The sequence below is a fragment of the Heterodontus francisci genome, unplaced genomic scaffold, assembly GCF_036365525.1.
Source record: "Heterodontus francisci isolate sHetFra1 unplaced genomic scaffold, sHetFra1.hap1 HAP1_SCAFFOLD_88, whole genome shotgun sequence".
In the NCBI taxonomy this organism is placed as follows: Eukaryota; Metazoa; Chordata; class Chondrichthyes; order Heterodontiformes; family Heterodontidae; genus Heterodontus; species Heterodontus francisci.
The window spans coordinates 1677421-1691741 of record NW_027142063.1 but is presented as its reverse complement, the minus strand read 5'-3'; the positions used below and the strand labels follow the sequence as shown (position 1 = coordinate 1691741).

The 14321-nt window shown below is 44.1% G+C and overlaps 1 non-coding gene across 1 annotated transcript; it reads left to right on the top strand.

Moving 5' to 3' along the window:
- The first annotated feature begins 1559 nt into the window (after positions 1-1559).
- Positions 1560-1632, top strand: trnaf-gaa (transfer RNA phenylalanine (anticodon GAA)). The gene has a single exon. It is a non-coding gene; the product is annotated as a tRNA-Phe (tRNA).
- Positions 1633-14321: the final 12689 nt, after the last annotated feature.

The following is a 14321-nucleotide window of genomic DNA, read 5'->3' as shown; positions in this document are numbered from 1 at the left end:
TGTGAACAATTATTTCCTGTTGTGTCTCTCTCAGATTTGTAAACTTCACTGTATTGGAGTGAGGTGACATCTACTGGCGGGAAGCAAGAACTGCAATCAAGCAGCAGAAACTCCACAGTCTGTCAGGGTTCAAGAAACATTGCAATGTGAGGATACAGCGAAGTGGTTTGATTGGGTAGATGGAGACATGATTCCACTTGTGGTGGTGTCTGAAGCAAAGGCCAGAAATACAAAATTGTCATTAATAAAAGAAATGAAGAATTCATGAAAAATGTAGTAACGTAGTGAATGGTTAGAATGTGGATAGAATAGAAAGTGAGATTGGATGGACAGAAGCAATCTGAAAGGATGGCTGAAACAAAAGGTGAGTGCCCAGAAACGTTAACTGTGTTTCTCACAGCACAGATGCTGCCAGAGCTGCTGAACATTTCCAGCACTTTCTGTTTTTATTTCAGCATTTGCAGGATGTTGCTTTGATCTGAAAAAAAAATGGATGATTGGCTGGGGGGTTCCAGTGAAATTCCACAGCAGCGAAAGAGACCTGACTGATCAGTGGCTCGTTGGTCTAGGGGTATGATTCTTGCTTAGGAAATGTGGTTGATTAACATGTAAGAAATCCAGGGTTCTAATCCCAGATGAGCCCTGGCCTGCTGGCTTTTTCAGATTAAGGTTATCTATTGGTTTCAGCTTTGCAGAAGGTGGAATTGACTTCCAAACAGAGCTGGCATGAGGACCAGACAACTGGATTCAAAGAGCTTGTCGACTAAATTGCAGTTAACTAAATGTACAGAAAGCCAAGTGGGAATATAAAGTTGTTGCTGTAATTGTGACCTGACTCCAAAAACAAAAGGACTGGGTTCTGGACTGGAATGGAATGGAATTCTTCAGTGTTTCTGTTGTTTGGCTTGCATTGACTCATCGATTTTCTTGTTTTTCACTTTGTCGATGCCTTTGAATAATTGTGGATCCTTCTTCAGGGTGTCTTCATTCACCAGGTAGTTCTGACCTCTGATGATGTTGATTGTAATCAGCTTCAATTCGCTGATAGTTTTGGAAGTGAGCAGATTTCCTTTGCTTGAGTCTACAACATGGAACTCAGTCTGACATGTGGACCCATGGGAGGATTTGAATGCCATCCCTGCGTTGGAGTTGCATCCATCCAATAAGAGACCGAGTAGAAGTGACAGTTCTGTCAGTCGAATATGAGACTTTTAATGGCAGGGTTGTGAGTTTGAGTGCCATTCTGTTTTTCCCTTTTGTAAGGCTTCATGAGCAGAGAGTACAGGGAGTGTTTGAAATGAGCAAGTCTCGCTTTGATTCAGGACTCTTACCTCTCAGCAGCATCTCACTATGAAAGATTGAATTTGATCACATTTCATTCTCAGCTCGGGGTGTGTGCGGCTCAGTGGCACTTCTGGCTGTCTCCCGCTTCACAATCCATCAGTACTGAGAAAGAAATGGGGAATATTACTCACATGTTGTGTTCTTTAATTTTTTGGAAAACTTGAATGTATGTATTTTCTTCCAAAACAAGGACAGCAAGCCACTGCTAATGTAGGGCTGAAATAGCTCAGTTGGGAGAGCGTTAGACTGAAGATCTAAAGGTTCTTGGTTCAATCCCAGGTTTCAGCAATTTTGCTTCCTGATGCGTCCCTTGCCTTGGTTCTGATTTTCCAGTTGCACAATTTACTTTGAGATTATTTCCCAAGCACCAGTGGATTGAATTTGAGAAACAACACAGAGTCATTTGCAACATAGAAGGTGGTCATTTGGCCTATCACGTCCATGCTGGCTTTCCCCGGAGCAATCTAGTCAGTTCCACTCACCAGCTCGATCCCTTTCCTCCTGCAAGTTTCTTTCCTTCAAGTATCCATCCAATTTCCTTTTCAAATCATTGATTGTCTCTGCTTCCACCACACTCGTGGGCCAAGACATTACCACCCACAACATAAAAAATTCCACCTCATCAAGGATGGGAAATACTTACATCTTCTATATTTGCTTATTCTCTATTTCTATGAGAATGGACTGGCAGTCAACATGAAAGGAAACCCAAAAATCTTCGAGCAGCATGTAAATGATAAGTGGGTAGTAAGAGGTTGAGTCGGGCCTATGAGGGACAAAAAGGATAATATAAGCTTAGAGGTGCAGGGCAATGTTAATCTACTTAATGAGTACTTTGTATCAGTGATCACTGAGGAAGTGGAATTTGACAAAATATCAGTCGAAGTGAAGAGAGTAGAGTCAATGGAGAGGGTACAAATTGAGAGAGGGAGGTACGAAAAAGGCTGGCTGTGCTTAGGGAAGATAAATCACCTGGTCTGGATGGCTGGCATCCCAGGTTGCGAAAGGAAATGCGGATGCAGATAATGGAAGAGTTTGCCATAATCTTCCAATCTTCCCTGGATACGGGGGAGGTGCCAGAGGATTAAACAGTGGCAAATGCGACACCCTTATTCAAGAAAGGGTGTAAGGACAGTCCGGGTAACTACAGGCCAGTTAGATTAACAGCAGCGGTGGGTAAGGTTTTAGAAAGAATAATCAGGGTAAAAAATCAACAGTCACTTGGAGTGGTTCGAGTTAATTAAGGAGAGTGAGCATGGATTTATAAATGGGAGTTCATGCTTGACTAATCTAACTGCATTTTTTGATGAACTAACAGAGCAGCTTGATGAAGGGAATGCAGTGGATGTTGTTTATATGGATTTTAAGGAAGTGTTTGACAAGGTTCCACATAAAAGGGCGGTTAACAAAATTGAGGTTCGTGGTATAGGAGGGTCAGTGTCCAATTTGATAGAAAATTGGTTTAAGGACTGAAAACAGCGAGTCTTATTCAATGGTTCTTTGTCAGACTGGAGGATAGTCGACAGTGGTGTTCCCCAAGGGTCAGTGCTAGAACCACTGCTTTTTTTGCTCAAGGTAAGTGACTTGGATCTTGGGATACAGAGTAGAATCTCAAAATATGCCGATGACAGCAAACCTGGAGGAGCGGCAAACAGTGAAGATGATATGAACTGCCTGCAACAGGACAGTGATAGGCTAGCAGAATGGGCAGACAGGTGGCAGATGGAATTTAATAGTGACAAGTGTGAGGTGATGTATTTTGGCATAAGGAATAGGGAGAGGCAATATATACTTAATGGCACAGTTCTAAAGAGTGTACTGGAATAGAGGGACTTGGGGTTCATGTGCATCAATCTTTGAAGGAGGCAAGTCATATTGCGAGAGTGGTTCGCAAAGCATATGGGATCTTGGGCTTTATAAGTAGAGGCATTGAGTACAAAAGCAGGGAAGTTATGCTGAACCATTATAAAACACTCGTTAGGCCCCAATTGGAGTGTTGCTTCCAGTTCTGCTCAGCAGACTTTAGAAAGAATGTGAGGGTCCTTGAGAGGACGCAGAGGCGATTTACCAGAATGGATCCAGGGATGGGGGATTTTAGTTACAAGGTTAGGTTGGAAAAGCTAGGATTATTCTTCCTTTCTCAAAGGAGATTGAGTGGAGAATTGATAGAGGTGTATAACACCTCCAGAGAACAGGCCATCCTGGACTGGGTATTGTGTAATGAGAAAGGATTAGTTAACAATCTTGTTGTTCTCTTGGGGAAGTGCGCCCATAATATGATAAAATTCTTCATTAAGATGGAGTTGATTCCGAGACTCGGGTCCTGAATCTAAACAAAGAAAACTATGAAGGTATGAGGCGGGAGTTGGCTATGATAGATTGGGGAATGTTACTTAAAGGGTTGACAGTGGATAGGCAATGGCTAGCATTTAAAGAGCGCATGGATGAATTACAACAATTGTTCATTCCTGTCTGTGCAAAAGTAAAACAGGAAGGGTGGCTCAACTGCGGCTTACAAAAGTAATTAAGGAAAGTATTAGATCCAAGGAGGAGAAATATAAAATGGCCAGAACAAGCAGCAAACCTGAAGATTGTGAGCAGTTTGGAATTTAGCAGAGGAGGACAAAAGGATTGATTAAGAAGGGGGAAATAGAGTATCAGAGTAAGCTAGCAAAGAACATAAAAACTGACTGTAAAAGCTTCTATAGATATGTGTAGAGAAAAAGATGAGTGAAGACAAATGTGGGCCCCTTACAGTCAGAAACGGGGGAATTTATAATGGGGAACAAAGAAATGGCAGACCAATTAAATACATACTTTGGATCTGTCTTCACAAAGGAGGATACAAATTATCTCCCAGAAATGTTGGGGAACATAGGGTCTAGTGAGAAGGAGGAGAAGGGTCTCGGAGAAGGAGCCTTTCAGTGCAGCAGCTTTTTCGGGAGCAGAGTGTGAGCGAGTGAGCAGCTGGGAAAGTCAGTTTGAAAGTAAATTTAATTTCCTTTTGTTTTTCGGTGGAGGCCAGGGGGCTGCTGGGTAAGTAAAACACTGTATATTTGGGCGGTTTCTGAACCCGAGACACCACACTTGTAGTGTCTCCCACCCGCCCTCCTGCTCCAACCAAAAAAAAAAGGACTCGGTGGGGTGTTTATAAGGTAAGGCTTTTTCGATTTCTCTGGTTTTATTGTGATTGGTAAAAACTTTACGTTCCTTTTTCATTTAACTAAGTTTAAACTTAAGATTAAAAATGGCAGGAGATCTCAGACCCGTATCATGCTCCTCTTGCTCAATATGGGAGCTCAGGGACATGGCTGATGACCCTGACTCCTTCACGTGCAGGAAGTGTGTACAGCTGCACCTCTTGTTAGACCGCATGACGGCTCTCGAGCTGCGGATGGACTCACTTTGGAGCATGCGCGATGCTGAGGAGGTCGTGGATAGCACGTTTAGTGAATTGGTCACACCGCAGATTAGGATTGCTGAGGGAGAAAGGGAATGTGTGACCAAAAGGCAGAGAAAGAGCAGGAAGGCAGCGCAGGAGTCCCCTGCGGTCATCTCCCTCCAAAACAAGTATACCGTTTTGGATACAGTTGAGGGAGATGGCTCACCAGGGGAAGGCAGCAGTAGCCAGGTCCATGGCACCGTGGCTGGCTCTGCTGTTCAGAAGGGCGGGAAAAAGAGTGGAAGGGCGATAGTCGTAGGGGATTCGATTGTAAGGGGAGTAGATAGGCGGTTCTGTGGTCGAAAACGAGGGTCCCGAATGGTATGTTGCCTCCCAGGTGCACGGGTCAGGGACGTCTCAGATCGGCTGCAGAACATTCTAAAGGGGGAGGGTGAACAGCCAGTTGTCATTGTGCACATAGGCACTAATGATATAGGTAAAAAACGGGATGAGGTCCTACAAGCAGAGTTTACGGAGTTAGGAGCCAAGTTAAAAAGTAGGACCTCAGAGGTAGTAATCTCAGGATTACTACCAGTACCACGTGATAGTCAGAGTAAAAATGAAAGAATAGTCAGGATGAATGCGTGGCTTGAGAGATGGTGCAGGAAGGAGGGGTTCAGATCTTTGGGACATTGGGACCGGTTCTGTGGGAGGTGGGACTATTACAAATTGGACGGTCTACACCTGGGCCGGACTGGAACCAATGTCCTTGGAGGTGCTTTTGCTAACGCTGTTGGGGAGGGTTTAAACTAATGTGGCAGGGGGATGGGAACCAATTGAGGTCAGTTGACAGTAAGGAGGTAGTAACAAAAGCCTGTAAGGAACTAGATAATGAAGTCAGTGTGACTAAGGGGAAGAGCAGGCAGGGAGCAGATGATGAATATAAAGGGACTGGTGGTCTGAGGTGCATTTGTTTTAATGCAAGAAGTATAGTAGGTAAGGCAGATGAACTTAGGGCTTGGATTAGTACCTGGGAGTATGATGTTATTGCTATTACTGAGACTTGGTTGAGGGAAGGGCATGATTGGCAACTAAATATCCCAGGATATCGATGCTTCAGGCGGGATAGAGAGGGAGGTATAAGGGGTGGAGGAGTTGCATTACTGGTCAAAGAGGATATCACAGCTGTGCTGAAGGAGGGCACTATGGAGGACTCGAGCAGTGAGGCAATATGGACAGAACACAGAAATAGGAAGGGTGCGGTAACAATGTTGGGGCTGTACTACAGGCCTCCCAACAGCGAGCGTGAGATAGAGGTACAAATATGTAAACAGATTATGAAAAGATGTAGGAGCAACAGGGTGGTGGTGATAGGAGATTTTAATTTTCCCAACATTGACTGGGATTCGCTTAGTGCTAGAGGTCCAGATGGAGCAGAATTTGTAAGGAGCATCCAGGAGGGTTTTCTAGAGCAGTATGTAAATAGTCCAACTCGGGAAGGGGCCATACTGGACCTGGTGTTGGGGAATGAGCCCGGCCAGGTTGTTGAAGTTTCAGTAGGGGACTACTTTGGAAATAGTGATCACAATTCCGTAAGCTTTAAAATACTCATGGACAAAGACGAGAGTGGTCCTAAAGGAAGAGTGCTAAATTGGGGGAAGGCCAACTATACCAAAATTCGGCAGGAGCTGGGAAATGTAGATTGGGAGCAGCTGTTTGAAGGTAAATCCACATGTGATATGTGGGAGGCTTTTAAAGAGAGTTGATTAGCGCGCAGGAGAGACATGTTCCTGTGAAAATGAGGGATAGAAATGGCAAGATTAGGGAACCATGGATGACAGGTGAAATTGTGAGACTAGCTAAGAGGAAAAAGGAAGCATACATTAGGTCTAGGCGGCTGATGAAAGACGAAGCTTTGAAAGAATATCGGGAATGTAGGACCAATCTGAAACGAGGAATTAAGAGGGCTAAAAGGGGTCATGAAATATCTTTAGCAAACAGGGTTAAGGAAAATCCCAAAGCCTTTTATTCATATATAAGGAGAAAGAGGGTAACTAGAGAAAGGATTGGCCCACTAAAGGACAAAGGAGGAATGTTATGCTTGGACTCAGAGAAAATGGGTGAGATTCTAAACGAGTACTTTGCATCGGTATTCACCGAGGAGAGGGACATGACGGATGTTGAGGTTAAGAACAGATGTTTGATTACTCTAGGTCAAGTCGGCATAAGGAGGGAGGAAGTGTTGGGTATTCTAAAAGGCATTAAGGTGGACAAGTCCCCAGGTCCGGATGGGATCTATCCCAGGTTACTGAGGGAAGCGAGAGAGGAAATAGCTGGGGCCTTAACAGATATCTTTGCAGCATCCTTAAACACGGGTGAGGTCCCGGAGGACTGGAGAATTGCTAATGTTGTCCCCTTGTTTAAGAAGGGTAGCAGGGATAATCCAGGTAATTATAGACCGGTGAGCCTGACGTCAGTGGTAGGGAAGCTGCTGGAGAAGATACTGAGGGATAGGATCTATTCCCATTTGGAAGAAAATGGGCTCATCAGTGATAGGCAACATGGTTTTGTGCAGGGAAGGTCATGTCTTACCAACTTAATAGAATTCTTTGAGGAAGTGACAAAGTTGATTGATGAGGGAAGGGCTGTCGATGTCATATACATGGACTTCAGTAAGGCGTTTGATAAGGTTCCCCATGGCAGGCTGATGGAGAAAGTGAAGGCGCTTGGGGTCCAAGGTGTACTAGCTAGATGGATAAAGAACTGGCTGGGCAACAGGAGACAGAGAGTAGCAGTAGAAGGGAGTTTCTCAAAATGGAGACGTGTGACCAGTGGTGTTCCACAGGGATCCGTGCTGGGACCACTGTTGTTTGTGATATACATTAATGATTTGGAGGAAAGTATAGGGGGACTGATTAGCAAGTTTGCAGACGACACTAAGATTGGTGGAGTAGCAGATAGTGAAGGGGACTGTCAGAGAATACAGCAGAATATAGATAGATTGGAGAGTTGGGCAGAGAAATGGCAGATGGAGTTCAATCAGGGCAAATGCGAGGTGATGCATTTTGGAAGATCCAATTCAAGAGTGAACTATACAGTAAATGGAAAAGTCCTGGGGAAAATTGATGTCCAGAGAGATTTGGGTGTTCAGGTCCACTGTTCCCTGAAGGTGGCACCTCAGGTAAATAGAGTGGTCAAGAAGGCATACGGCATGCTTTCCTTCATCGGACGGGGCATTGAGTACAACAGTTGGCAGGTCATGTTACAGTTGTATAGGACTTTGGTTCGGCCACATTTGGAATACTGCGTACAGTTCAGGTCGCCACATTATCAAAAGAATGTGGATGCTTTGGAGAGGGTGCAGAGGAGGTTCACCAGGATGTTGCCTGGTATGGAGGGCGCTAGCTATGAAGAGAGGTTGAGCAGATTAGGATTATTTTCATGAGAAAGACGGAGGTTGAGGGGGGACCTGATTGAGGTGTACAAAATCATGAGAGGTATCGACAGGGTGGATAGCAAGAGGCTTTTTCCCAGAGTGGGGGTTTCAATTACTAGAGGACACGAGTTCAAAGTGAAAGGGGAAATGTTTAGGGGGGATATGCGTGGAAAGTTCTTTACGCAGAGGGTGGTGGGCACCTGGAACGCATTGCCAGCGGAGGTGGTATATGCGGGCACGATGGAGTCTTTTAAGATGTATCTAGACAGATACATGAATGGGCAGGAAGAAAAGAGATACAGAACCTTAGAAAATAGGCGACATGTTTAGAGAGAGTATCTGGATCGGCGCAGGCTTGGAGGGCCGAAGGGCCTGTTCCTGTGCTGTAATTATCTTTGTTCTTTGTTCTTGTTCTAGGAACTGTATGAAATCAGTATTAGTAGGGAATGTTTGGGAAATTGATGGGATTGAAGGCCGATAAATCCCCAGGGCCTGATAATCTACATCCCAGAGTACTTAAGGAAGTGGCCCTTGAAATAGCAGATGCATTTCTGGTCTTTTTTCAAACTTCGCACGACTCTGGAACAGTTCCAATGGATTGGACGGTCGTTAATGTAACTCCACTATTTAAAAAAAGAGGCAGAAAGAAAACAGCGAATTACATACCGGTCAGCCTGACATCAGTCGTGGGGAAAATGCTGGAGTCCATTATAAAAGATGTAATAGCAGAGTGCAATAATAACTCGTCTCCACTCCTAGTATTTCTATATCCCACACATTCACTATAATGTGAACAATTATTTCCTGTTGTGTCTCTCTCAGATTTGTAAACTTCACTGTATTGGAGTGAGGTGACATCCACTGGCGGGAAGCAAGAACTGCAATCAAGCAGCAGAAACTCCACAGTCTGTCAGGGTTAAAGAAACATTGCAATGTGAGGAAACAGCGAAGTGGTTTGATTGGGTAGATGGAGACATGATTCCACTTGTGGTGGTGTCTGAAGCAAAGGCCAGAAATACAAAATTGTCATTAATAAAAGAAATGAGGAATTCATGAAAAATGTAGTAACGTAGTGAATGGTTAGAATGTGGACAGAATAGAAAGTGAGATTGGATGGACAGAAGCAGTCTGAAAGGATGGCTGAAACAAAAGGTGAGTGCCCTGAAACGTTAACTGTGTTTCTCTCAGCACAGATGCTGCCAGAGCTGCTGAACATTTCCAGCACTTTCTGTTTTTATTTCATCATTTGCAGGATGTTGCTTTGATCTGAAAAACAATGGATGATTGGCTGGGGGGGGGTTCCAGTGAAATTCCACAGCAGCTAATGAAACCTGGTAAGTCAGTGGCTCGTTGGTGTAAGGGTATGGTTCTCGCTTAGTGAAAATAGTTAATTAACATGCGAAAGATCCTGGGTTCAAATCCTGGACGAGCCCTGGTCTGCTGGCATTTTTAGATTAAGGTTATCTATTGGTTTCAGCCTTGCAGAAGGTGGAATTGACTTCCAAACAGAGCTGGCATGAGCACCAGACAACTGGATTCAAAGAGCTTGTCGACAAAATTGCAATTAACTAAATGTACAGAAAGCCAAGTGGGAATATAAAGTTGTTGCTGTAATTGTGACCTGACTCCAAAAACAAAAGGACTGGGTTCTGGACTGGAATGGAATGGAATTCTTCAGTGTTTCTGCTGTTTGGCTTGCATTGACTCATCGATTTTCTTGTTTTTCACTTTGTCGATGCCTTTGAATAATTGTGGATCCTTCTTCAGGGTGTCTTCATTCACCAGGTAGTTCTGACCTCTGATGATGTTGATTGTAATCAGCTTCAATTCGCTGATAGTTTTGGAACTGAGCAGATTTCCTTTGCTTGAGTCTACAACATGGAACTCAGTCTGACATGTGGACCCATGGGAGGATTTGAATGCCATCCCTGCGTTGGAGTTGCATCCATCCAATAAGAGACCGAGTAGAAGTGACAGTTCTGTCAGTCGAATATGAGACTTTTAATGGCAGGGTTGTGAGTTTGAGTGCCATTCTGTTTTTCCCTTTTGTAAGGCTTCATGAGCAGAGAGTACAGGGAGTGTTTGAAATGAGCAAGTCTCGCTTTGATTCAGGACTCTTACCTCTCAGCAGCATCTCACTATGAAAGATTGAATTTGATCTCATTTCATTCTCAGCTCGGGGTCTGTGCGGCTCAGTGGCACTTCTGGCTGTCTCCCGCTTCACAATCCATCAGTACTGAGAAAGCAATGGGGAATATTACTCACATGTTGTGTTCTTTAATTTTTTGGAAAACTTGAATGTATGTATTTTCTTCCAAAACAAGGACAACAAGCCGCTGTTAATGTAGGGATGAAATAGCTCAGTTGGGAGAGCGTTAGACTGAAGATCTAAAGTTCCCAGGTTCAATCCCGGGTTTCAGCAATTTTGCTTCCTGATGCGTCCCTTGCCTTGGTTCTGATTTTCCGGTTGCACAATTTACTTTGAAATTATTTCCCAAGCACCAGTGGATTGAATTTGAGAAACAGCACAGAGTCATTTACAGCACAGAAGGTGGTCGTTTGGCCTATCACATCCATGCTGGCTCTCCCCGGAGCAATCTAGTCAGTTCCACTCACCAGCTCGATCCCTTTCCTCCTGCAAGTTTATTTCCTTCAAGTATCCATCTAATTTCCTTTTCAAATAATTGATTGTCTCTGCTTCCACCACACTCGTGGGCCAAGACATTACCACCCACAACATAAAAAATTCCACCTCATCAAGGATGGGAAATACTTATATCATCTATATTTGCTTATTCTCTCTTTCCATGAGAATAGACTGACAGTCAACATGAAAGGAAACCCAAAAATCTTCGAGCAGCATGTAAATGATAAGTGGGTAGTAAGAGGTTGAGTCGGGCCTATGAGGGACAAAAAGGATAATATAAGCTTAGAGGTGCAGGGCAATGTTAATCTACTTAATGAGTACTTTGTATCAGTGATCACTGAGGAAGTGGAATTTGACAAAATATCAGTCGAAGTGAAGAGAGTAGAGGCAATGGAGAGAGTACAAATTAGGAGAGGGAGGTACTAAAAAGGCTGGCTGTTCTTAGGGAAGATAAATCACCTGGTCCGGATGGCTCACATCCCAGGTTGCGAAAGGAAATGCAGATGCAGATAACGGAAGGGCTTGCTATAATCTTCCAATCTTCCCTGGATACGGGGGAGGTGCCAGCGGATTAAACAGTGGCAAATGCGACACCCTTATTCAAGAAAGGGTGTAAGGACAGTCCGGGAAACAACAGGCTAGTTAGATTAACAGCAGCGGTGGGTAAGGTTTTGGAAAGAATAATCAGGGTAAAAAATCAACAGTCACTTGGAGAGGTTTGAGTTAATTAAGGAGAGTGAGCATGGATTTATAAAAGGGAGTTCATGCTTGACTAATCTAACTGCATTTGTTGATGAACTAACAGAGCAGGTTGATGAAGGGAATGCAGTGGATGTTGTTTATATTGATTTTAAGGAAGCGTTTGACAAGGTACCACATAAAAGGGCGGTTAACAAAATTGAGGTTCGTGGTCTAGGAGGGTCAGTGTCCAATTGGATAGAAAATTGGTTTAAGGACAGAAAACAGCGAGTCTTATTAAATGGTTCTTTGTCAGACTGGAGGATAGTCGACAGTGGTGTTCCCCAAGGGTCAGTGCTAGAACCATTGCTTTTTTTGCTCAAGGTAAGTGACTTGGATCTTGGAATACAGAGTAGAATCTCAAAATATGCCGATGACACCAAACCTGGAGGAGCGGCAAACAGTGAAGATGATATGAACTGCCTGCAACAGGACAGTGATAGGCTAGCAGAATGGGCAGACAGGTGGCAGATGGAATTTAATAGTGACAAGTGTGAGGTGATGTATTTTGGCATAAGGAATAGGGAGAGGCAATATATACTTAATGGCACAGTTCTAAAGAGTGTACTGGAATAGAGGGACTTGGGGTTCATGTGCATCAATCTTTGAAGGAGGCAAGTCATATTGCGAGAGTGGTTCGCAAAGCATATGGGATCTTGGGCTTTATAAGTAGTGGCATTGAGTACAAAAGCAGGGAGGTTATGCTGAACCATTATAAAACTCTGGTTAGGCCCCAATTGGAGTGTTGCTTCCAGTTCTGCTCAGCAGACCTTAGAAAGAATGTGAGGGTCCTTGAGAGGACGCAGAGGCGATTTACCAGAATGGATCCAGGGATGGGGGATTTTAGTTACAAGGTTAGGTTGGAAAAGCTAGTATTATTCTGCCTTTCTCAAAGGAGATTGAGTGGAGAATTGTTAGAGGTGTATAACACCTCTAGAGAACAGGCCATCCTGGACTGGGTATTGTGTAATGAGAAAGGATTAGTTAACAATCTTGTTGTGTGGGGTCCCTTGGGGAAGTGCGCCCATAATATGATAAAATTCTTCAATAAGATGGAGAGTGAGAGAGTTGATTCCGAGACTCGGGTCCTGAATGTAAACAAAGAAAACTATGAAGGTATGAGGCGGGAGTTGGTTTTGGTAGATTGGGGAACGTTACTTAAAGGGTTGACAGTGGATAGGCAATGGCTAGCATTTAAAGAGCGCATGGATGAATTACAACAATTGTTCATTCCTGTCTGTGCAAAAGTAAAACAGGAAGGGTGGCTCAACTGTGGCTTACAAAAGAAATTAAGGAAAGTATTAGATCCAAGGAGGAGAAATATAAAATGGCCAGAACAAGCAGCAAACCTGAAGATTGTGAGCAGTTTGGAATTTAGCAGAGGAGGACAAAAGGATTGATTAAGAAGGGGGAAATAGAGTATGACAGTAAGCTAGCAGAGAACATGAAAACTGACTGTAAAAGCTTCTATAGATATGTGTAGAGAAAAAGATTACTGAAGACAAATGTGGGCCCCTGACAGTCAGAAACGGGGGAATTTATAATGGGGAACAAAGAAATGGCAGACCAATTAAATACATACTTTGGATCTGTCTTCACAAAGGAGGATACAAATTATCTCCCAGAAATGTTGGGGAACATAGGGTCTAGTGAGAAGGAGGAACTGTATGAAATCAGTATTAGTAGGGAATGTTTGGGAAATTGATGGGATTGAAGGCCGATAAATTCCCAGGGCCTGATAATCTACATCCCAGAGTACTTAAGGAAGTGGCCCTTGAAATAGCAGATGCATTTCTGGTCTTTTTTCAAAATTCTATCGACTCTGGAACAGTTCCAATGGATTGGACGGTAGTTAATGTAACTCCACTATTTAAAAAAAGAGGCAGAAAGAAAACAGCGAATTATATACCGGTTAGCGAGGCCTGGACAAGGTATGCCAGCCAAGAGCGACGTCTCAATTCATTCCATCTTCGCTGCCTTCGGAGAATACTTGGCATCAGGTGGCAGGACTATATCTCCAACACAGAAGTCCTTGAAGCGGCCAACACCCCCAGCTTATACACACGACTGAGTCAGCGGCGCTTGAGATGGCTTGGCCATGTGAGCCACATGGAAGATGGCAGGATCCCCAAAGACACATTGTACAGCGAGCTCGCCACTGGTATCAGACCCACCGGCCGTCCATGTCTCCGCTATAAAGACGTCTGCAAATGCGACATGAAATCGTGTGACATTGATCACAAGTCGTGGGAGTCAGTTGCCAGCATTCGCCAGAGCTGGCGGGCAGCCATAAAGACAGGGCTAAATTGCGGCGAGTCGAAGAGACTTAGTAGTTGGCAGGAAAAAAGACAGAGGCGCAAGGGGAGAGCCAACTGTGCAACAGCCCCGACAAACAAATTTCTCTGCAGCACCTGTGGAAGAGCCTGTCACTCCAGAATTGGCCTTTTTAGCCACTCCAGGCGATGCTTCACAAACCACTGACCACCTCCAGGCGCGTATCCATTGTCTCTCGAGATAAGGGGGCCCAAAAGAAGCCACACATCAGTCGTGGGGAAAATGCTGGAGTCCATTATAAAAGATGTTATAGCAGAGTGCAATAATAACTCGTCTCCACTCCTAGTATTTCTAAATCCCACACATTCACTATAATGTGAACAATTATTTCCTGTTGTGTCTCTCTCAGATTTGTAAACTTCACTGTATTGGAGTGAGGTGACATCTACTGGCGGGAAGCAAGAACTGCAATCAAGCAGCAGAAACTCCACAGTCTGTCA